Here is a 23910-nt window from a genome sequence, read left to right on the forward strand (position 1 = left end):
TATTTCTTTGGCACTTGCAGCATTCTGTTTTGAAGGGTTTCTGTCAATGGTTTGCTTGGATGGCACGCTGTCGAACGCTGTTTTTTTTCTCTCGGCGCGATATCAGGGAGCAGACCGGCACGTTCGAAACCACTTTCCAGCGATTGTTTGCAGTGGAGATGGGTAAGGCACACTCTACATGAAGGCTGTTGTCTCTAGGGAGAAGGTGAAGGCAAAAAAAGAGCAGGAAGTGAATGGCAATCGCTAGGATTTACGAAGCGCCATTTCAGAAAGCCTCCCCTGAAGTTGCTTTTCGTAGGAATTGTTTGAGCTATCCCAGAGGAAACAGGGCAGCCGCAGAAATGACAAGAAAACAATCAATATTCGAGGTTGCGTTCCATTTTGACGCAGCCTCTCGCTTCCCACAGTGCCAGATAAGAAGAGCAAGAGTTCCCCGCCTGAAGGCTGATAACGTACTTCCCAGTCAGGGCAAATATGCTGTAACGCATTGCGCCAAGTAGTTTGTTGTTCCCTCGAAATGTAGATTTTCTGCATATTATCAATCATAACAAGGCGAACATTTGTGAATATTTCTTTTTAAGTAAGAATTTCCGGAGAATGACACATTTCACTGCAGAAAGAAATTACTAGTGGAGATCATGTCACTGGAAAAATGATGTGCTAATAAAACAACGGCGCTAGGCTGAAGAGAGACTCAAAGAAAGATGTTTGTTTATCCTGTGCGCTGAGTTATACGTAAGCATACAGTGCGTCTTTATGTGAGCGCCATGGTTTGCATGTTGTATGTCCTGTTTTCCCCTAGGTGAATTCACTGTATGTCTTTGCACTTGCACGCAATACTGTCTAGTTGTGGTTGCGTGTGATGCAGATTCGGTTCCAGCAGTTAGCGTGCAGTAAGCCAACAGTCGCGGCAGGCTTTGCGAGTTAAACGACCAGAAGTCATTACGTCGTAGCGGAAGTCATTGGAGTCACTACGACGTAGTAGAAACCATCTGATCTCGTTTGTCAGCATAAAGCATGCCCTGGACAGTGAAGACTACCTGTCCACCTCCCCCCCCCCCTTCTCCGTACCCTCAGCTCGTTAAAAATATACATTGTACATTGATGTACCAGTGGCACAATGCTTGTTGTCAACTTGGACAACACAGCATAATCTTGTGGCGTGTTTAATTTATGCCCATTTCCATGCATTTGAAATACTTGTATGTGCGCATAAGTCAAACATCCCGATGCCGTAGAGCATGCTCAGAAACCCCCGAAAAGAATGATGTCGCCAACATGGGCGTATCTACCGCGGAGGCAAGAAGGGCACTTGCTCCCCCACTGTCATCAATAGTTTCAATGCCGAAATTTCGCACTGTGTGGTTCGCTTATGTGCTTTGAAAGCAGTTGCAGAATAGTCGCGTTCTCTATATTTTTATGCGTCGTACATGGCGTTTATTTGTTTAGTGGTATCCTCAGTAAAATATGCAAGGTACAGTGTTTATATTTAATCGAAGTACGAAACAATGTTCTGAGTTATATATGTTTATTGTAAGTATGTTCAGCCTTTGTAAAAAGTTACTCATTCAAGAGTTTCAGGGTGGCACTTCCGGTAATTTACATGTTTCTCAGGCTCCAGAAACGACAGCACAAGATGCGGACGTGAAATTCCGTGAAATAGGAAAGTTTTAAGCGCAATGCGTTGCGAAACTTTCACTTTACTGCTTAAAATTCAAGTGTCCGAGATAATTACTAAACCCTCATTTTTTCAGGTATTTTCGTGCATACTACGAGATCCGTAAATGGTTTTTTCGTGTACTCGGTGAGCTAAACAAGACATCTTGTTTATATCTCGGTAAAATTAGTGGCATGGTATGGCCAATGTATATGCAACATTCCAAATGGGTGGCTTGAATGCTCATTTTGCAGTAGAGTACGCATGCAAGTTGTCCATATTGTCATTAGTCTCTTTTACGAGTGGTGTAACACTTCTATGGTTGCGCTGGCATAATTACAATTACAACTGGGTTCAAATTTTGCAAACATCAGGGGAACAATGAGGCAAGTATACGTGTGATGGTAAAGTCGTGTTGATCAATTAGAGCGTCAAAAAATTGTAAGGAAGTGTTCGAATGCATCAGGCTGCTGCTATTAGCTATTTCACAATGTCCCGACAGAACTCTGTGTTTCAGATATTTTATATTTTGAATAATTAGGCAGCATTTTAAGTGCGTTTTGTCGCGTAGCTAGAACACTTCTTGCTTAATTAGAAGGGTTACGAATAATTAATTAACCCTCATCCTTGTTCTTTTTACTTCTTATGCGTGATATATCAGTTTCGCCTGGTGTCTTCACTGAACTAAAAGGAGGCATCTTCGTTATGTTTGGTGACTGTAAGGACAAGCTAATGGGTGATGTATAGGTGAGGTTCAATATAGATGGATAATTGGGGATGTCGCGATAACGTACGTATGCGAACGCTCTAGAGTGTTTGAACGTTTCTAACGAGCGGGTAGAATTGAGCCCGCTGTCCTGGCATAACTATAAAAGCCGCCAAGAGCAAATTTAGTGGGAATTGGTGGTACACTACAGAAACTCTCTGTGCTAAGTTAAAGGCAGTTGGATCAAGCACAGCCTTCTAAAAAAAATTCTTATTCAAGTGTTAGAGCGTGTGATATAGACGCTATCAGCTATGCTTCCCAGTGTGCCGGCATAGCTGTAGTTTACAACAGGTTTATATTTTATAGAAAAGGGAAGGGGGACACGGTAACTGCAATGTGCGACAAAATTTTTACCTTACTGGTCTGGTTACAAGCGTACCAAATAATTACTGAGCCACGTCATAACATGTTCAGACTTGGTTTCAGCGATGTCCTTGGTGAACGAGGCATTTTGTTTATATTTGGCGAAAATAGAGGGAACGTTCTGGGCAATAGGTAGGTAACCTTCAAATGCAGGGGTATAATTATGCCATTTGCAGTAAATTACGCACACAAGCGATCCTGAGCTTTGTGAATGTGTTTTACGAAAAAAAGTTGGTCATTCCTTTTACGTTGGTGAACTTTGAGCTCAACAGATATCAAATCTAGCATAAATTGATTAAGGTGGAAGGTAGGGAGTGAGGGAGACGCCCCGGTAAATGTTATGAAGTATGATGTGTGTTGATGAATTACTGGCTTTTTAAAAATTCCCAACAAGAAGTGTTCCAAATCGTTACATGCGGGCAAGTTTTCAAACGGAACAGTCATACATATAGGGGGAACATCTTAAAGTATCGAATATAATTACGAGAAACTAACTGTTATGGTAACTGCTCGAAAGAATCAGCTTCGCTGGAAATCGGGTTATATTTCTCCAAGGTCACACACATCTTCTGTCCTTTTTAAAGCGAAGCTGTTATCCACTAGTGGGTCGGAATTTTTTTCTCTTTGTCCATGTGCAAAAATTTGGACCAATCCCGGAGGTATTGCAATCCCCGAGCCGACATACCCACGGTGGAGGTGAAGCAGGTTAGGAGCCCTCACCAAAGGGAAGTGAAAAGTGCATACATTCGTTGGAATCACGCATACAATATACAGAACAGCGTTCGTTTCAATAAAAAAACAAGCACAAAACACGCATCATAACTGATGATAAGCACGAAACACCACATAATTGATAATATGGCGCTTCTGATAAGAATGCCAAGCACGTAGCGCATCCCGCACACGTTTAACGGCAAGGATTACTGTTGCGCAAGCGACGGCAGGTTGCGACGTGGGGAGTGACGTGAGTAGCTTTTCGTGTATAAAAAAACCATCCTAGCAACTGATTTCATTGCTCTTGCAGCACTGCTATGGGTAGGCAACGCATAGTTAGGACTCCCGTGGAGTAGCGTAAATACAAGGAGCGGCGGAAGGGAAAAGAAACGGCAATACGACCACCGGCGGCGTGCGATCAAAATACTATTACTACTATTACTCTAAATTATCATTACTACCATTACTCTAAAGCAATAAAGCATTGCATCCCCCATCAGCAGTTGTTGTAGTCGTTTCCAAGAGCTTCGCTGGACATCCACTTTAGCAGGGCTGGAATGGCGAGTCAATATTTTACTTGTGGGTATTGCATGTAATTTATGTTGATTGTACTTCGTTGCGTATAACCTCGACAATGCTGTAACCTAATCTAGCGATACATTTATGCTGTAGACTTAAAGGGACACTAAAGTTAAAAATGGTTTATGCTGCATCAGTAAATTACCATTCTACAACACCAAAAACACCACTCTTAAAGCGATAAGACGTTTGGTCAGCCAGAAAAAGCGCAAGAACGAAATACGGTTAGCGACGCCTATTTAAGTTCCCGCACCTGGGGGCTGTGAAGTCTTGGATTTTGATGGCATCTTCTAGGGCCTACTAATTAGATACAGCGGTACAGATTGACTACATGGTCTTCTAAAGGAACCAAATATTAAACATGGCAAGTTTCGGGAACCTTTATTCCGCCAACGCGGCTCAAATAGGAAAACATACTTTGGAATCCCTGACGTCATGCTGACGTCAGCCTACAGACACACAGCCTACAGACATAATAGCGTCGGACTGTAACTTGAATATACCAGACAACATAATTCTGTTACGCGGGAAATCAAACATAAACCCCTTTTCCAGCGTTTCTACCATTCATGAAGTGGCGCGTTGGGCTTGGTTCCTTGCAACAACACTAACTAGATGGCGCTCTCCTCGCGCATCCGAGGCCCACGCAAGTGGCCGCGTTTCTACCAGAGAGCTCGCCCACTAGCCTTCGTGCATAGCGTTCGCTGCCAGCGTTTCCCGGCAAACATTACGGTGGTATAAGTTGCAGTTGCTGGGAAGCTTGAGAAGCAATCAGGGATCATTGAACGCTATCTCATTCCACTCTTAAAAGCGAAGCTTAAGCATCCTTCATTTTTTTGTCCCTGCACCATCTTGAAATGTTACATAGTTGCAAGAAATAAATGTAAATTGAAATTAATTTTCAGGCCCCCATGGTTTACGATGTGTGATTGATTGATCGATAAATAGGTCTATGTCCGTTAAATATAAATATAACTGACAGACTCATTCCCAGGCACTTTCATTTACTTTGATAGTAATTCACTATATTAATTCGCGCCACTGGTCACCAATCGCGATTGTGCCTGCAGTACTGCGTTGCCAAGCGTGTTTTTTGAACGACGACGACGAAGTGTCTTTTGATACAGCGCTGTTCTTTCTAGCTCCGGGTTATTTCTGTGAAAACCTAAGTTCATCCGCTGGTCCTCGCTCCCTGCTCAGTCGCAATGGAAGTGGACGACCCCGCACGTCGGCTGGCGACGGCGGCGTCAGCGGCGGCCGCCTCCAGGAAGCGGATCGGTCAGCAGAGCGACACCGACAGCGAGGACACCCATGTCTACTCTCTCAGCAGTGAGGACACTTCCGATGACGACTTCCAGCTTGTACATAGCCGCAGAGCGAAGCGACGGAACACCAGGACGTCCTCATCGTCAAGCACGCAAACAGTGAGACAGACACAGAGGCCGGACGCCAATACCATCATCTTTGTGCCCCTGTTTCCAAACGTCAACATGAAGCTACCTAACAGGCAATCTGTGTCGATGTCACTGGAAGCCTTGGTGCCAAATGAAATATCGGACATTCGAGTGAACACCCGAAAAAATCTTCTGGCGGTTGATGTCCAGCATGCGGCTGCTTTGACCACTCTACGCAGCGTAACGGACCTCGATGGCATTCAGGTGCGCTCTTACATCCCTCTGGGATCTGACGTAGTCACCGGCGTTATCTACGACGTAGACGTCGCCATCCTTAATAACGACTTGCCGATTCTTATCAAGCCAGCCAATGATGAGGTCATCGTTGATGTTAAGCGGCTAGGCAGTTCACGCTGCGTGAAAATAGCATTCAAGGGCAAACATATACCCTCGCATGTCAAGGTTGGACACTTCAGACATGCAGTGCGGCCTTTCATTGCGAAACCTCTCCAGTGCCGCAAATGCATGAAACTGGGACACGTGAGCAGCGTCTGCGAAAATTAGGCAGCATGCCCCCGCTGCGGAGAGCCCCACGCTGCAGATAAATGTGGCGCGACTGTGGTGAAGTGTTCAAACTGCGGAGGATCACATGAAGCTTCATCGAAGAAATGCCCACATATTAAGAAGGAAATGGCCATCTTGAAAGAGATGGCGAGAGATCATTCATCTCATCGCGAAGCCGCCGAAAAAATCAGGAAGCGACGTTCACGTCACCGGCGCTCCTCAAGACAGGCTTCTCAAGGAAGGCGCATGCCACTTCCCACAACACCACCTCCTCCTCCACCGCCTAGACCAGACAATGTGGAAAGGACCGCGAAGAGCAAGTCCACTGAGAAGGCCACATCTGCCGAATCTTGGCCGGCTCTACCAAAACGACAACATTCACCAACAGAATCACAGCAAACTTTCGCTGAACAACCCCCGACGTCTACTGTCGGCGATGTGTGGGACCAAGACAGGCAGGTGGCTGATATGCTGCAATCGCTAATTAATACAATGCGCATTATACTGAACAAGCTGCAAACACCAGCAGCTCGAAGCGCTCTGCAAATACTGGATGCACTAAATCCAGTGCTTGCTAGCATCGTTTAAGCACCATGGCTCGACCAATAGTCCCCTTCCGCACTGAACTTAAAAGTGCATCGATCTTTCAATGGAATGCCAGGGGTCTAAGGACCCGTATATCAGACTTTCGCCAATTCATTTTTACAAATCGCTTCCCCATACTGGTCATTTGCGAACCAAATACATCAACTCCACTCAGACTGTCCGGTTATGAATCTTTCGTCTCGTCCACATGCGGTGCGAGCACGAAAGTGATCATCTACATCCGCACGGACTTCACATATGTCGCTAACGCAATAGAGCCTCATGACGACAACCAATATGTCTGCCTAAATGTCCAAAAGAAGAATGTGTCATTTACACTAATTGGTGCCTACATATCCCCAGCGGGTCACTTTGACGGCGAACGACTTAAGAAAATATTACTAATGAACAGTGGTCCCTGGGTTATCACAGGTGACTTCAACGCGCATCACCAGCTATGGGGAAGCACTAAAATGGACTCCAAAGGCAGGAGCCTTGCCTCCTTTGCTGCCGACCATGATTTGTGCTGTGTAAATGACGGCAGCCCTACATTTCTGCGAGGCACGAGCTACAGTAGCTGCTTGGACTTGACTTTGGTGTCACGGCGCTTTGCCTCGAGCGTCCAATGGTTTACAGACGTAGAAACACATGGAAGCGACCATATTCCAACATACATAACGCTTAGAGGAATTGAGCAACGCTCCTCTACTGTGTTGCGTACAGTTGATTGGACAAAATTTAAGAAGGATATGGATGACACTTGTCGGGAAGGCCTCTCACACACTATCGAAGAAACAATCGCAGAGGCATTGAAAACGTCCATGTGCTCGCTTACAAGGTCAACAAGGCGAACAGACTTGGACGTGGAACTGGATAGGCTGCGTGCAGCACGCCGACAGGCGGAGAGGAGGTATCGGCGCACGAAGTCCGTCTTGGATCTGAGGGCTTCACGACGCATACAAAAGAAAATCCAGCGTCGCATGGATAAATTGGAAGATAAGCGATGGAAAACATTCTGTCAGTCGCTTGATCCCCGAAAATCGCTCTCGCACATATGGAGAACGGTTAGGGGTCTTCGCTCATCTCCGCATCAAAGGAAGCCCTTCGCTGCTCTGGCCCTCTACCAACTTCGCTCTGAACTTCAAGTGGCTGAAGAGTTCTGTGCACGGGTTGCTGGGTCCGCGGCCACCATTACTGACGCAGCATTGAATGACATCCCTGAGGCACGTGTACCAGAAATCAACGTGCTATTTTCACTCGAAGAGCTCGATGCTGCGTTGGCGACTTGCAGGCGTTCTTCGTCACCAGGACCTGATGGCATCACGTATGCTGCCCTATGCCACCTTGGACATGAGGCACGTGATGAGCTTCTCAACTACTACAATGAGTCTTGGCAGAACGGCGCCGTTCCTAAACAATGGAAATCGAGCCGCTTGATCCCCATTCTGAAACCTGGAAAGTCACCGCTTGAGATCTCATCATATCGTCCGATTGCGCTTTCGAGCTGCGTCGGCAAAGTGATGGAAAGAATGATTCTTGCCCGATTGGAATGGTACCTAGAACGATTCAACATCTATCCGAACGCCATGACAGGCTTCCGTCGAGGTCGCACGTCCATAGACAACGTCATTGACATCGTAACATGGGTCCAAAATCAAAAAAGCCTCAAGCGCCTGTCTGCGGCACTTTTTCTGGATATAAAAGGAGCCTACGATAACGTCACCCATGAGGCCATACTAAACTCACTTGAGGCTGTTGGAGTTGGTGGCCGGATGTATCAATGGATTCAAGACTATTTGACTGAAAGGCGTTTTTTCTTACAGACCGAAGACGGCCCAACTTCAGACCATTACATCTGCCGTGGTGTGCCGCAAGGTGGAGTGTTGAGCCCTATTTTGTTCAACCTCGTCCTGGTAGGACTAGCGGATTACCTACCGCAGACAGTACACGTCTCAATATACGCCGACGACATTTGCATCTGGGCCTCTGCGGTGACTCGCCCTCAGCTAAGAGCCAGGCTTTAGCGTGCGGCAACCAAGACGGCTTCTTATCTCCGAGAACAAGGCCTCAGTGTGTCTACTGAGAAGTGCGCATTACTTGGTTTTACGCGGAAACAAATGTCATCGTATCCTGTTACCATCAATGGTCAAGCTGTATTCTATGTTAAGACACATCGCTTTCTGGGCGTCATCATTGACCGCAACCTCTCGTGGAGCCCTCACTGCGTCTATCTGAAGAAGAAGCTGGTCGCCATTGCTCAGGTCTTCAAATTTCTATGCGGGAAAAACTGGGGTACACCAGTCCATTCTATGTTGCAGCTGTACAGGGTTTTGTTTCTCGGACTCCTACGTTACAGCCTACCAGTGTTGTCAAATGCATGCAAGACGAACTTTCGCACCTTGGAGAGCATACAAGGTCAAGCCCTACGCACGTGTTTGGGGCTGCCTCGGTGCACGTCAACAGCAGCAACAATTGCCATCGCAGGAGACCATACAATCCAGACACATGTAGCTGTCGACTCTCTCAGAGCGCACATTCGCCATCTGTCAAGGATCCCCGACCACCATTTGGCCTCCCTACCAGCCGAGAGACCTCAAGCGACCTTTTCACGAGTGATTAACGCTCATCAAGAGGACATACCAGCAAGTTTTACACCGGCGGCGAAGCCTTCCTCCCCCCTGTGGTGCCTGCGACAGCCTCAAGTGAATTTTGATATTCCTGGAATTACAAAAAAGTCCAATCATCCATCGCCGGCTCTGAAGCAACTTACACTCCTATTACTGCACCAGACGTATCATGACCGCGTACACATATATACCGATGGTTCAACCTCACTTACCAGCTCAACTGCCGCATTCGTCGTTCCAGCCAAGAACGTTACAGTTAAATTCAAACTGTCGCACACGACTACATCTACATCGGCAGAACTTGCAGCTCTCCATGCCGCTATGATGTACATCACCGAAGAGCCAACAGAGAAGTGGGTCGTATTTTGTGACTCTAAGGCAGCCCTTCATAGCATCAAGTCCGCGTTACGTCACAGAACTCACGAGCAAATGACATCTGAAATCAGGGAACTGCACCACCATGCTCTGGAAGGAGGACACGACATTGTATTTCAGTGGATTCCTGCTCACTGTGGCATTGTCGGCAACAACCTAGCTGACAAGGCTGCCCGGTGTGCCCACGAAGATACAAAGACGCGTCCAACACCTTTGGCGAGGTCGGACGCTGCCAGAGAACTTCGCCTACTTGCGCGCAAGAAGTCCCAAGATCTCTGGACATCTAGTGGCTTCAATTGCAGATTACGTCAACTGGACCCCACGCTACGGCTACAACTTCCACCTAGCCTTTCCCGCGGCGAAGCAACCTTGTTGTGTCGCTTGTGGTTGGGAGTGGCGTTCACGAACGCATACTCCTACCGTATGGGAATGACCGAGAGCCCGATGTGCGACTCCTGTGGGTGCGAGGAGTCCATCGAGCACGCACTGTGTACCTGCCCTCGCTACGATGTCCAACGCCTCTCTCTGCGGGCAACTTTACACAGACTAGACTCGAGACCATTCACCGAGTCAAAGATACTCGGACCGTGGCCACAACCGTCACTGTCTCGAAAAGCGATTCGTGCACTAGTGCGGTACTTAAAGTGCACGGGCTTAAGAGACCGCTTATAGTGTCATTGTATAAGGTGTCCCTCCCACATGTACTCAGTGCTGACTGTCTCCCTTTCTTCCTCTTTCTATTCCCCTTTCCCCCACCCCCAGTGTAGGGTAGCAAACCGGATGCTGATCTGGTTGACCTCCCTGCCTTCCCTACCCCTGCTTTCTCTCTCTCTCAAGCGTGTTTTTAATGGTCAGAAGCTCCAACTGCTGGCTACATATGTGTCACACATGTGTCTGCTGTTTGTGCTCAAGCCATGACGCTTACGGTTTCAAAAGCAGAGGAGGATTTGGGCATATCATACGTTGGCTTAGTACGCAACGATTACGTCATCTGTGTGTCAGTGCTGACCTTAACAGCTTCCATCACGTGGCCGTGTTATCAAGGCTAGACGAAGGAATAGACGAAGGAATTACAAGCGAACGAATCACGTGCATTTCCTAAGGCGCGTACGTAAACAAGTGACTAGGATAGAAAAAATTATCCAGAGTTTTCTCGACGCTCTGCTTTATCCTAGATACTCACACGCTCGGTTCCCCACTGATACGGAGCCAATTATTCTAGCCCTAAAGAGAACCGAGTGCGAAAGACGTGAGATTATCTGGCAATAGCTTCCGCTGCACTCCTAGAAGCAAGCCTCTCGCGTGGAGACGACAGAGGAGAGCGAATAAAGGAAAAGCCTGCGTGAGATCTCGCGTAATGAAAGAACAAAGGATTGGCTGCGCGTGCTCGTGCGGTCGCTGCTAACTTGATCAGACCACGAACTAATGCAATTTCGTGGCCTGGCAGGGTAAGCGGTCCCTTGCAGCTTTTCTTTTGTTGCGTGCGCTATGTTCTCTGCAGAAGCTTCCGCTGACATTTAGCGCGACTGCTGTCAGCGTACACTTTCGTGCGACATTCGTTCACCGTCTGCTTGAAGCAGTTCGCACCGATCAATTTTTCGCCGTTCACTTCCTTTCATGAAGCTCGTTCGTCCCGTATAATGAAAGGGCAGAAGTCTGATATATGTAGAAACGTTAGTGTACACCTTTGCTTGGATGTGAGCAACTTTTTTTTCTGTCTTACCTGGTTAGTATTGAAGTGCTTTAAGTACTCCCAGTAAACAATAAAGAACTCTATCTATGATCACAATTCATGTTATGACCAACCACTGTTGAATAGTCTCTATCCCTTAACTTGCAAGCAGTAGAATTTCTTCCCTTCCTTATACTATCAAACAGGAAAGATAGTCATCCGCCACTATAACGCCGCTTACTATAGTCATACATGTTTTCTTCTGTATAGCCTAGTTTCTGGCTTACGTGCGTCGGCTATATCAATATGTCCAGCTAAATGTGCATATTAACGCATGGAACGCGCGGATTTGCATACCATTTTTCAACAAGAGCACTTCAGTGGAAACGTTTTCTGGAGACAGCGAAGTTATAGCCACTGTAAATCGGACTGGCTACCCTCTGCTAAGGTAGAAAGGTAAAATGAATTAAAAGTGATAGGAGAGCACGACGCCAAGGAGCACAGTGCCTAAAAGAGAAGTGATGTTAAAATCTTAATACGCTGAAGCAACTTCGCATTCTAATAATAAAAAATTGTAGCAGGTTAAAAAAATCTTGGTCTTTTGAATAAATAAAAACTGCGCTTGAGAATTCTTAATATTTTTTTCAAATTTTCCTTCACCAAGCTCTTGAAGTCAGCTGCACAATCGGTCCCTCCATATGAACCCTCAAAGATTCAAACCGTCTGCCGCCTATAACATCTTGCACCAAGCCTCAACACAGCGTGATGCTTTAAATTGATGTCGCAATTTCTCGTTCTAGCTTTTTTATTCTTGTTTTATTTTACATCTTGCGTCCCAATACAGAAAAATTTCGAGTCTCTGCTCTTTCTGATCATCAGTGCAAAATATCTACTTGTCTATTTCTCACCATACTGCCACGCCCTTAATTTTATTTCATGCTGGTTCTCGCAATGGCTGGAGACGGTTTAAGCGGGCAACTGAAAAGGCAGACGCTGTTTCCTCTTTTAATTGAACTGATATTGTACAGTTCCTATCGGCTTACGTTCCGAAAGCTATAAAAACTCAGTTCTTCGACTTCAGTACAAAAGCAACGTGGTTTAGAAGGGCCCATTATATTAAGTTGACGCGTATTTTATCGTTAACTCTAAGTTTACAAAGTCATAACGCTGTTTGGGGTTTAATAATTATAGCGCCCTCTGAAACCTTTCATTTGTGAGATGCCTAGAGCTTTATTTGGGCTTGGCTATGGTGTTGGGCTGCTGAGCACGAGGTCGCGGGATCGAATCCCGGCCACGGCGGCCGCATTTCGATGGGGGCGAAATGCGAAAACACCCGTGTGCTTAGATTTAGGTGCACGTTAAAGAACCCCAGGTGGTCAAAAATTTCCGGAGTCCTCCACTACGGCGTGCCTCATAATCAGAAAGTGGTTTTGGCACGTAAAACCCCAAATATTATTATTATTATTTATTTGGGCCATAGCATATCCAGCACGGTTGCAAGCATATGAATTAGGAACGTTCTTAGAGTAATCTCTCCATTTCTATTTTATTTCCGATTTCATGATAAAGAGAAAAAAGAAAAGTAAAATACAAAGTTTCATTACGTTTTTAATGACTGTTTACCGCTTCAAGAGTTCCGCAATGATAAAATTACGGAAAGCCACTGTAATTCGCACGTTGTGATCATTCCTTGTGATTGAGATGAAGAGTAGCGCTGATTATGTTAACGTTTCCTTGAATGACTTTTTTTTCGTTGCTGAGCATGTAGCTAGATCCAAAGCACGACAATGCAGCTGTCCGTACATTACAAACACTTCTTGCTTCCTCTCGAGTCTGAAAGCACATTAGCATTCTCGTCGGTGCAGGGATTCCCAAGCATCTACTTGTGACGATATACACTACATAGGAAAGGGCGTCAGGGATAATGCTAGGTTTTCTGGCTACCTAAGAAAACAATCAGTAATTACACGTTCACAAATTGTTTTGGCTTTGCGTCATTACTTACTACACACGGAGATATTGTCATCACTTGAACAAGCTATAGCGTGAAAAAGGTCACGAAGAAAGCTTATAGGCTCCTCACATTTGTCCTTCCCACACTAATTTCGCTCCGTATCAAGCGGAGAACGCAACCGAGTATTAGTCACAAATACCTTTTTGTCGCCTACTCCTACAGCCACATGCCATGGCTTTAGTACAGCAATATGACGTCGTTCCTCGAAAACGTCCACTTTTTCCTAACGCGAGTGAAAATTGTACTTGACCAATGTACTTGACTAGCAAAATACTGCGCCGCTTATCCTGACCTGGAAAGAACATTGTAGGGTAGCGTTTGTGTTGCTCGCGTTGCTTAGCACACATAATAATATTACTGGAACCTACTTCATTCTTCTTTCTAAATTAAAAAAAATAACGTATCCTACATACATTCATATTAAAGGAACTCAAGCAAATGCACACAGAACACTTAGACACCACAGGTGTATTAGCCAATCAGTGCAACTTTACTACTTCCCATATACCTCGTATCTCTAAATTTATATGTTCATGTGGTATCGGGGACAAAAATCTGTATCTTCTCAAATAGACCCATGCGAACATAGAGGAATATAAAAGGGGGCATACCAGCCGTTCTTTTAAGAGGCTAACGCTGTTTATCACATATGTACGAGTAAGTTCACTTAAGTTTTACTAAACCACACCTCTACATCTCCATAGCAGTGTGTAAGAAACGAATTTGAAAACCTACATTTTTAAAGACAACCGTAAATGCACATCATCTTGTGCTTCACCGCGTTATTAGTCAACGTCGTAGCCTGTCTATCGCACTCAGCGTTTAGCACCGGTTTAGGTGCACCCGCGTTTGTGTACTTCATCGGGATCCACGTGCACGTCTTGCAGGGAATGCATCAGTAGGTGCCCCAATCTATTTAATCATCTGCATAACATTTGGTTGTCGTCCTCAGTTATGGCGGTACGTGTCCAATATCGAGAGTGGACGAGAACCACGCAGCGTACGTTAACGTGTGCGTCAGAGTTAGGCAGCTTGTAACCAAGGTACTGCTTGTGCCGGTGCAGTAGTGTGCTTCTCTGTAGCGGAACTTCTTCGGTAGCTAACATGCACTTTTGATGGCGCCTTGTAAGCGTTCTTACGCGGCCACGTCGCTCAATATTAGCACCGCTGTTGCCGACAGAAGAGCTGCAGCGTATGCATGTCAGATCATAACGTCGCCGTCACCTGTCGCATGGTGTAATGAATCCAATAATGTGAGTAGCTCCTTGCCACTCGCGGTGTTATACAGGTGCAGGATGAATGAGTTTGAATACATTCAAATTGAAGCTGAAGTACACAAATAAGGACACACAGGACACAGGGTTTCGTAAAGTCGGACACTAAGGTGGAGCCGCGGGGTTCACACAATAATCTGTACATAAAAAGCTAAGAAAAACAGTATAAACGCAGAGAAGTACGGACTAGGCTCATACGTTACGAGTGAGATGGCCCGCCAAACAAGGTACTATTAACGTATTCCGTGTGCTAAGCCTTCAAGATGCATGTATTGTTTTATGTCAAATTAATAGAGAGTTCTTCTATCCATTGAACGTCGGATTCAAGAATATAACGAGAAATGTCGAAAGGGGAACGCTTCAACGTAAAAAAAATATATGGAGATCCCACACATTCTGGGAATCCATGTAAGCGAAGATTTCTGTGCAGGTTGATTTGATTGACGATAATTGGCAGTGATGTTGAGGGCCAAAGCTTAATTTCTTCAACGTTTAGTCTAAAACAAGAGTCGTGAGTTGATGTTAAACGTTACCATTCGCGCACCACAGCTGTTTGTCTGCTCAGCACACGGAACACACAAGAAGGAAGGAAGGAAGGAAGGAAATCAACTTTATTCAGGTCCTGCACGCAACGAGAGCTTTGGGCTCTCATGGAGTGGGCGCCTCCCACGACGGAACCGGGAGGTTGAGTTTCCTGGCGGCGTCGTGGACCTGCTGGACGGCCTAGAGTTGGGGAGCGAGTTCTTCACTCCGGATTGCTTTTTCAAACTTGCGCTTCTCCGGTTCAGAGTTTATGTGAGCTTGCGAGCACGGCCAGAGTAAATGATATACGTTAAGGGATGTATTGTAATTGGTGCAATAAGACTTGTCGTAGAGCTCAGGCATGTAATGTTGTAATCTGTTTTGCGTGGGGTATGTGTCTGTTTGTAGCATTCTGAGTGTAACCGCTTGAGCTCGAGTGAGCGTGTGCTGTGGCGTGCTATACTATCTGCGTTGTAGGTAGTATTGTTTAGTGATTTCATTTCATATTCTCCGAGTGGTTGGGTGAAGCCGCGCGGTCTGTAAGCGCGCGCACAGCCTCGTGTGCCGCCTCGTTAAGGTTGGGGACGTCGCCGATCTTTGGTCCTAAGTCTGCCGCGAACCAATATATGAAGTGGTTCTTAATCTCTTTCTTTGAAACAATTCTGAGAGCCTGTGCGCAGACCGTGCCCTTTTGGAAAGCTCTGGTAGCGGCTATGGAGTCGCTGTAGATATGGGAAGGATTGTCGTCGGTGAGTGCAACAGCGATCGCTACCTGGTCGGCCTGTTCAGGCTTCCTTGCAATTACCGTGGCTGCATATCTTGTGGATCCGCGGCCGTCCACAACCGCCACTGCAAAAGCTTTGTTTCCCACGTATGCCGCTACGTCCACAAAAGCTGAGCGTTCACGGTTGGCCAAGGCTTGGTTAAGAAGAAATTGTCCTCTCGCTTTGGTGTTTGCTTGAGGTGTTCTCACTGCCTCACATGGCACATCACATCGTGGCAGAAGTATTAAACTTGAATTGGATTATGGGGCTGTACGTGGCAAAACGACAATTGGATTATGAGGCAAGCTGTAGTGGCAGACGCCGGATTAATTATGACGCCGACACGTTATTTAACGGGTCCAAAATCTGAGTGCAAGTGTTTTTTATTTCGCCCCCGTCGAAATGCGGCTGCCGCGGTCGCGATCAAATGCGCGAACTTTAGCAATGCCATAGCCTCGAAGCTACCGCGGTGGGCCCAGAAGTGTTCATGTGAAGGTCGACTGCTTCCGTAGTGTCGCCTGGACCCTGCGGTGCGCTTTAATTAATGCGGCTCTGCTTCTTCACGTGCGCCCTCCGTAATTTGACCGCTTGATATATTTGCATGGCGTTTATTTTTCACAAATAGTAGGAACGAACTGTACCGTACCGTGAACTTCATCCAGTTTCCCAGCAACCGATCTCGTATAGTAGTAGAATTTCTTTGCGTGCTTGGTTCAAGCGAAGGTTCGACTAATGGTACCAGGAATACGAACAAAAGCCCAACTCTCGTCTCCAGCGCTCAAGCAGCTTTCACTGCTATTTCTGTACGAGACGTACAACGAGCATCATCATCTTTATACTGATGCTTCAACCACGGTGAATGGGTCTGCAGGATCAGTGATCTTTCCTGCAAAACCTTCCACCATAAAGATTCGACTTTCTCACCAGACTACATCGACTGCGGCGGAGCTTGCTGCTATTCGTTGTGCACTTCGCGTAATTTCTGAAGTACTACCAGAGAAATGGAGCGTGTTCACTGACTCCAAGGCTGCTCTTCATTGCTTGGTTTCTGCCTTACGCCGACGACCCCACGAACGACTAGTTATGGAAATCAGACTGCTGCTTCACCACCTCGTCGAGCAAGGACACGACATCATGTTGCAGTGGATTCCAAGCCACTGTGGCATAATGGGCAATGAACATGCCGACGCAGCAGCACGATCTGCCCACGAGGAGGGCGTGCAAGACTCCATTCCATTCTCAAGTACAGATGCTGCAACGAAAATTCATGTGCTTGGAAATGAAACCACCAAAACTTTATGGAACACACCAAGCTTAAAGCATACACGTCTACACCGACTGGACCCATCCCTTCGACTTCGATCCCCATCCGGAGTCTCTCGACTCAAAACAGCAGTACTTTGCCGACTGTGACTTGGTGTCGCCTACACAAGATCCTTCGCCTTCCGAGTCGGTAAGGACGACAGCGCGGCTTTCAGACACTGCGGCGGCGAGGAGACTATCGAACACTGCTTTGCCCCTGTCCTAGATACAGCGCGCACCGGCTGTCACTAGCGACCGCGTTGGCGCGCCTTGATGACAGGCCACTTTCAGAACAGTCAGTTTTGGAATGCCGACGTGAACTGTCGTCGCAGCAAAAGTCGGGCAAGGCTTTGTTGACTTTTCTACGTGACAGTCCCCTATTGGAAAGACTATAATGACCCCACTTCGTCCCTTTTCATATTTGGTTTTCTCACGCTTTTATTTATTTTTTTTTCACGCTCTTCTTTCCGTCTTTACTTCCCGTTTTTCCGTCCCCTAATGCAGGGTAGCAAACCGGTCGTTTTAGGTCTAGTTAACCTCCCTACCTTTCTCTCGTTTGCATCTCTCTCTCTTTGTGTTCTCACATCACCTTACCTCCCCCCCCGCCCCCCGTGTATGGGACTGCTTCTTCTGCCTCCTCTTCTCTACAGTTCTGTCTACTTCCTTTCTGGACTCGCACGTTAGCAGTAAGAGAAGCGCTGCAGTTTCTGCAATGCTTTAGAGGGGGGTCGCGCATGATTGCAGCTGTCAAGAGGTTAATGTGGCGACGCCCAGTGAGTTCCAGAGGGCATTGTGCGCATTCGTCGCACTGGGGTCCAAACGAGTTTCTCGCGACGCCGTTCTTCTCTGGCTTGCGTCTCTCATGTATACACACGCTCTGAATCCACCCCCCCCCCCCTCTCCGACGCGGTGTGCCAGACAGCAACAGCCATAGCAGCAGCAGTCAAAGAATGAGGCAAAGAAAGCTTCTCTTTAAAATGTGCCTGTATCAGATGCTGGACATCTCTTCGGGGGTCCTACCAGAAACCAGCCGCAGAAACAAGGGTATAATCAATCGTGCAATCAAAAGCGCATCTGTTCCGCTTTCCACATAGATTTAAACATTATTTCACGTACAGTGAAGCAAGTGTGACATTTTCTCACCTGTCTCGCTCTTAACTCTCCATATAGCAGCACATTGCGCAGTTGGTAATGTCGTATTCTGCATAATGTCAGGCGCTGTGCGCATGAGGAGGCTTACTGGAGCCTGTTCGTGTTCTCGTACCTGACCTCACTTTCATCCCCCCCCCCCTTTATCTTCCTCTTTTATGCAGGGATCTCGAGTATGACACACGCTCACAGGCTGCTCTGGTAAATGACGGGAGCGAGATTAAATGCCAGCGAGTGAGTCGGTGTTCTCGCTCTGCTGCGAAATGCAAGTAAAAATGCGTTGGCGTAGCTCAACCCCGTCGTACATGTCGTCGTTTCCACATACCTACATGCTGAGCACCTCGTTTTCTCGTTAATGCGATGGGCGCAGTATTTCGCACTGATCGCAGCACTGCGTCTCGCCCCTTGAGACGGCTTCTCCCTCTTCTCGCTAACACTGCCGAGGCTAGAGCAGCGAGACGTTGCTGCGTAAGGAGGTATAGGCTGATGGCAGGTCGTCGCAAGCCCCCGAATTGAAGCCTCATTGCGAAACATCAGTGCGTGGTTGCCACATTTCTCTAATGGTTTGCTGCGCCAGTGCTCTATCGCTAATGCGCTGCATGGTCACGCCGACCCACACAAGTCCTTTAAAACGTGATTTCCTTTGGTGATCGATGCTGAGGTTCTTGATGACGCACCCATACTTGAGCGGGAGAATTTAGTAGCACAGTGCACTAACACTTGTATGTGTAAATTAAACACGATCTAGCGCCTACTTATCCCGTTACAAATTCTCGCCGTATCTCGAGAAGACGCGCATTTGTCGCGTAACATCTTTCGCCTTCTGTTGTGTTACGTAGGATGTCCCAGCTAAAAGTTAAAAGAATTTAAAATACGCACGTGCAAGACGCGATATTAAGACTTACTATGGTTGGTCGTCAGACCTCTGACAACCAAGCACCGCAGGTTCTAAAATTGCGTTTGCACAATCTGTCTTGCATTTTCTTTTTCGTTGAACAGCTTTGCTAACCTTAGGTGGGACAGACGGTATATCTGTCGAGGCATCCTATACCTTTAATTTAGCATCCCGCGTGGTTGTAACATGGAAATGTACAATAATGCATATCTACAACGTGCATACAACTACGCACTTGCATTTTATAAGTCATCGAAAGTGGTAATATTAATAGAGTAGAACAATCCTGCAGTTCACATAGCCTTACGTTAAACTTTCGATTGCACTGCGTCCGAGTTGTCATGCGCATATATAGGAGCTGGTTCACATGAGTGAGTGAGTGAGTGAGTGAATAAATTTTTATTTGGTCCAGCAAAGTGCGATAAAACGCGCACCTGGTTCACATGTACCTTCGTATTACGTTCTCAGTTTTTTTACAATCCGTCCCTTACATCTCTCGCTTGCTTGTAGCGGCTTAAGCACCCATCTTAATTTTCTTGGTAAATTGACTGACTGCAGTCCCGAGACAGTTACATCTGTTAACACCATACTGCGTACTCCATTGAACCTGCTGACAAGATTTATGCACATTCGCTACAATAATACATGAACATGTTCTCCATGCGAAAAAAAAAATCATGAAAACGGCGAATGCGCAGCAGCAAGTTAAAGCGAATTTTTTTGCCCAATGTCGAGTTTTCCGAAACATTAATTAATTCCGTCTGATGTCACTATACCTTTATTCGTCCACATACAGTGAAGTTCAGAATTATCCATTCCTTTCTGTTTGATATCATCAGCTTAACCTGGCACATCACCTTTAACAGCGAAGCAAGCAAACAAATTAGGAATGGTTGCGACTCGAATAAGGGGTTAAAACTAGCACTGAACATTCTGCAAAAAAAAGATGGGATCTAAAACCAGACTTTTCCATGGGTCTCTAGAGCTTGTGAGCAAACTAATGACCCCCCTCACCCCCCCCCCCCCCACCCTGTCTTTGAAAACGGTAGCAAGCACGAGCTGCGCGTTAGTACAGCATGAAGGAACCAGTCTTTAGCAGGTGCCTACCACACTCCCGCATCGTGATCGTTTCGAGCCTCTGAAGCACTATCCTACTCTCGGACTTTGGCCTTTTCACAATCCCTTTTCAGCAAGTTCCTATTCTCTTCCATTGCGAGGTAGATGACTATTGAGTGGACGCTGCCTTTCTGTAAACTGGGCGCCCTTATGCTTCGTTCAAGATTTTGATGCTCCGTAATTTACCCCTTCCATTTTATTGTACGCTGGTTCGGGAGTGCATTGTCTAACCTACCTAACCTTAGTTTACGTGAAGTGGCAACGCCCAATCCCCAACCCTAGCAACCGAGGAACCTTGTTTGGCGCACCTGTGGTTCAAAAAAAAACATTAGGTGCTTAAAGTATATAGTCGTGCTTTCATTACCGCAAAATGAACCGTTTTATACTCGATGGCACTGCGTATATCATGCAGAAAGCCCGGACGTATTATCACCCTCAGAATGCTGCCGCATGCACGCATACACGAGCTGCCTCTGCACGTTCTTGCTGTAAACACGGCTACACAATGACGCAACTGCGGAAGTTTCGCGCTTTTTTCTCTCTTTCTTTTTTTTATCGCATACTCGCACGCTCGCAATCTGTCGACAAGGAGCCTACACGGTCGGCTTCGAGCGAGGAATGGGGGCGTGGCTTGTTCTCGTGTTGAAAACACGAAAGCGAGGCTCACACCCGCAGAACAAGAAAATGTGGGCGCCCGAGTACAACGCTGTTTCGTGCAGCATCCTTCAGTGCTGCATGCGTAAAAAATTGACCTGCTGCTTTCCAAGCACCGTGAAGCACCGTCAATTTTTAGGCCCCTTAACCTCAGTTGGTCAGCTTTAGGCGCATTAAAATAAAACAAAAATAAAAACTGAAGCAGTGCTTAGATATGCACGCATGGTGTCACGCTAGGATGGCCCGCAATCCGTATATTTGTGGAGTAGCGTGCGTTGCAGCTACCTCCGGAGCATTTCTTTTTTTGTTTTTTTTGTTTTTGTTTTCTGGTTCTCATTGCCTTTAGGAACACGACACAATGGTACAGTGCTACAGCATGCATAACCGTGTACACACAAGCTACGCGGAGATGCCCTAAAGTTGTTTGCCCCAATTTCGCACAACCGTGCACGCAACTGCAGTGAGGCGGTGCGTGGTGGGAAAACAGCGCATGGCTCAAACTTTACCAGGATTCTGGAGCGTGAGAGAGGCAAGAAGAGGGGGTTGGGGGGAGGTGCGAGGAGGGGTTAGCTCGCCAGGATGCCGGTGCGTAGGCTGACGACGATAAGCCGTGCCCGCCGGGGCCTGACGGGTGTCTCTGGCGACCGGCTGATAAATGTTTCGCGCTCTCCGAACCGCCTTGTCGCGCGAATAACACCACCGCTTCTTGGCTTCTGTCGCTCTTTGCTGTATCGCTGCCGTAGCCGCTGTTGCTGCTGGTTCCTGCGAGAGCAAGACATGCACTAGCAGCGGCCGCGATCCTTGGCGCTTTGGGTCGCACTCCCAGGAGGAAAATGCGAGACAAAAGGAGAGAAAGAAAAGAAAGAAAGGGAACAATGTGGGGACGACAAGGCACGAGGCTCTTCGTTCTCGGCTCATTATATTGCTGAGTGCGCGTGACACAGCAGCAACTGAACGAGTTCAGGACACGGTTTCGCAGCCAGCTCGTTATTATTGCCTACGAAGCCCAGTGTTTAGGGCGGTGCGTTAGCCTGTGTTCGCGGTGGAGATGAGCGTGTCGAGCAACGCCTGTTCGGGAAAGTCAGCTGTGATTGCGGTGTAGTGCGTAATCCCGACGGATGGTGTCAGCTCCTACCAATCAGCCGCTCTCTTTATTTTTCCCCCTTGCACTGGACGACAGAACTTATTGGAGAACATCACCAAAGCCGGTTTTTCATTGACGTTATAGTTATGGTAGCTCATCCACCATATTACTGAAGGTTAGAAAACCATACTTTCTTCTAATAGAGAGAAAGAGAGAAGCGAAGAAGGAAACGCAGGGTCGGTAACGAAGGATATTGCCTGTTGGCTACGCGATACTTGGGGAGAGGCAAGAATAGATAAGAAAAACGTAAGCTAAGAAATCTAAGAGGCCGTCATGGTTAACACACTCGCTGGGGGATGTTCGCTAACCGTCACAAGTATAGTTCGTACAGTCCAGTCACCTTCAAGAAGGGCGACAGCACTCTCGTCGCCTTCTGCATGCAAAAATACTTAAAGCAACGTCACAGGCTATTTTACTCCGAAAAAGGTATGTGGTGCATTGGCTGAGTTTTGCTTACAGAACACCTCGTTGAGCCCTGAAAGATGAACAGCAGAACACAAGGCGCTCTATCGTCTCGTCGCACCCGCAAAAACTACACGCCGCACTGTTTTCCGTTCCTATGAGGAATGAATAAGCCTGCCTAAATACAACGTCCAACCACATGCGACACAATAAAGTTGTTTCGCGACGGCAGAGCCGGCTGGCGAGGCGAAGTCACAAGTTAGGGTCGAGCGAATACAAGCGAGAGTTTGTGAAACTCAGTGAATTTCATTGTAGAAGTGCGAAGTGGTGAGCAAATAATTGAAGTTGCCGCGTGGCATCCGTTCTCTATAGCAGTATCGGCACGGGCAGTCGAAAGATGTATTTGTTTAAGAGCCGAGCGGGCAGATTCATCCGCGCTCTCATTGCTAACAGTGTTGCATTGACGCGTAACTATTGAAAAAAAAACGCAGTAAAGCATCAAAGTGGTACAAAGTATACAAAAAATGGACATCGCAGTTGTGTAAAATACGACTGTTACAGCATGCAAATGTGATATATGAGTTCACGACACCGGTGAAATTCGTACGTTTACGAGTGTTAAAAAAAATCACCGCACAAGCACTGATGGTTAACCAGCGAAGTTCAAACGAGCGGCCCCAGTGCTTATCACAGGGTTAATCCCAACGGTTCAATTAACGATGGCTTGGCAGGCTGCCGGATCCTCGGTACGCAGTTCCCGCTTGCACTCGGCTGCACGAGCCTGTTATTGTGCCCGCGCTGCAGCATCGGTATGGCGTAAATGAGCCCGTTCCCGGTTCTGCTCGCTGCGTTGCTGATCGAAAGCTGCCTGCTCCTCAGGAGTGCGTATGACGCGTGGCCTTATGTAAACAAATTTAGACTGCATGGAAAGGTGGTTGTTCCTTTGGAACAACCACTGCTTCGGTCTGACTGTTGTTACTTGCAGAATAGTGCGTGCACAGCTGCGTCCACTCTTAGAGCGAACACGCGAGCACGTCGATCATGTAAGGTCCATAGATGAAAAATGTTTATCTATAGACTTTAGGCTCATGCTTCCTGCAGCGCCATATACATGAATCAACAAAAACCCAATGCATGCGCGAAACGACGCAGGGCGGTGCATGCCGCGCGTTGTCTGCTACCAAACCACTCTTTCCCTTTGTTCGCACGCGACCACCCTGCCATGCATTCACACGTCAAAAGCGTACCCCTTAATGGAGAAATATTTAATTTCGAACACTGCAACCCATGGGACGCAGAAAGCGCATAAATACACTCACTTCTGCTGCAGTATCGTAGAATGCGAATAACCAGCAGCATAAGTATTTTGTTTCACAGA

This window comes from Dermacentor albipictus, chromosome 4, assembly GCF_038994185.2.
Source record: "Dermacentor albipictus isolate Rhodes 1998 colony chromosome 4, USDA_Dalb.pri_finalv2, whole genome shotgun sequence".
Lineage (NCBI taxonomy): Eukaryota > Metazoa > Arthropoda > Arachnida > Ixodida > Ixodidae > Dermacentor > Dermacentor albipictus.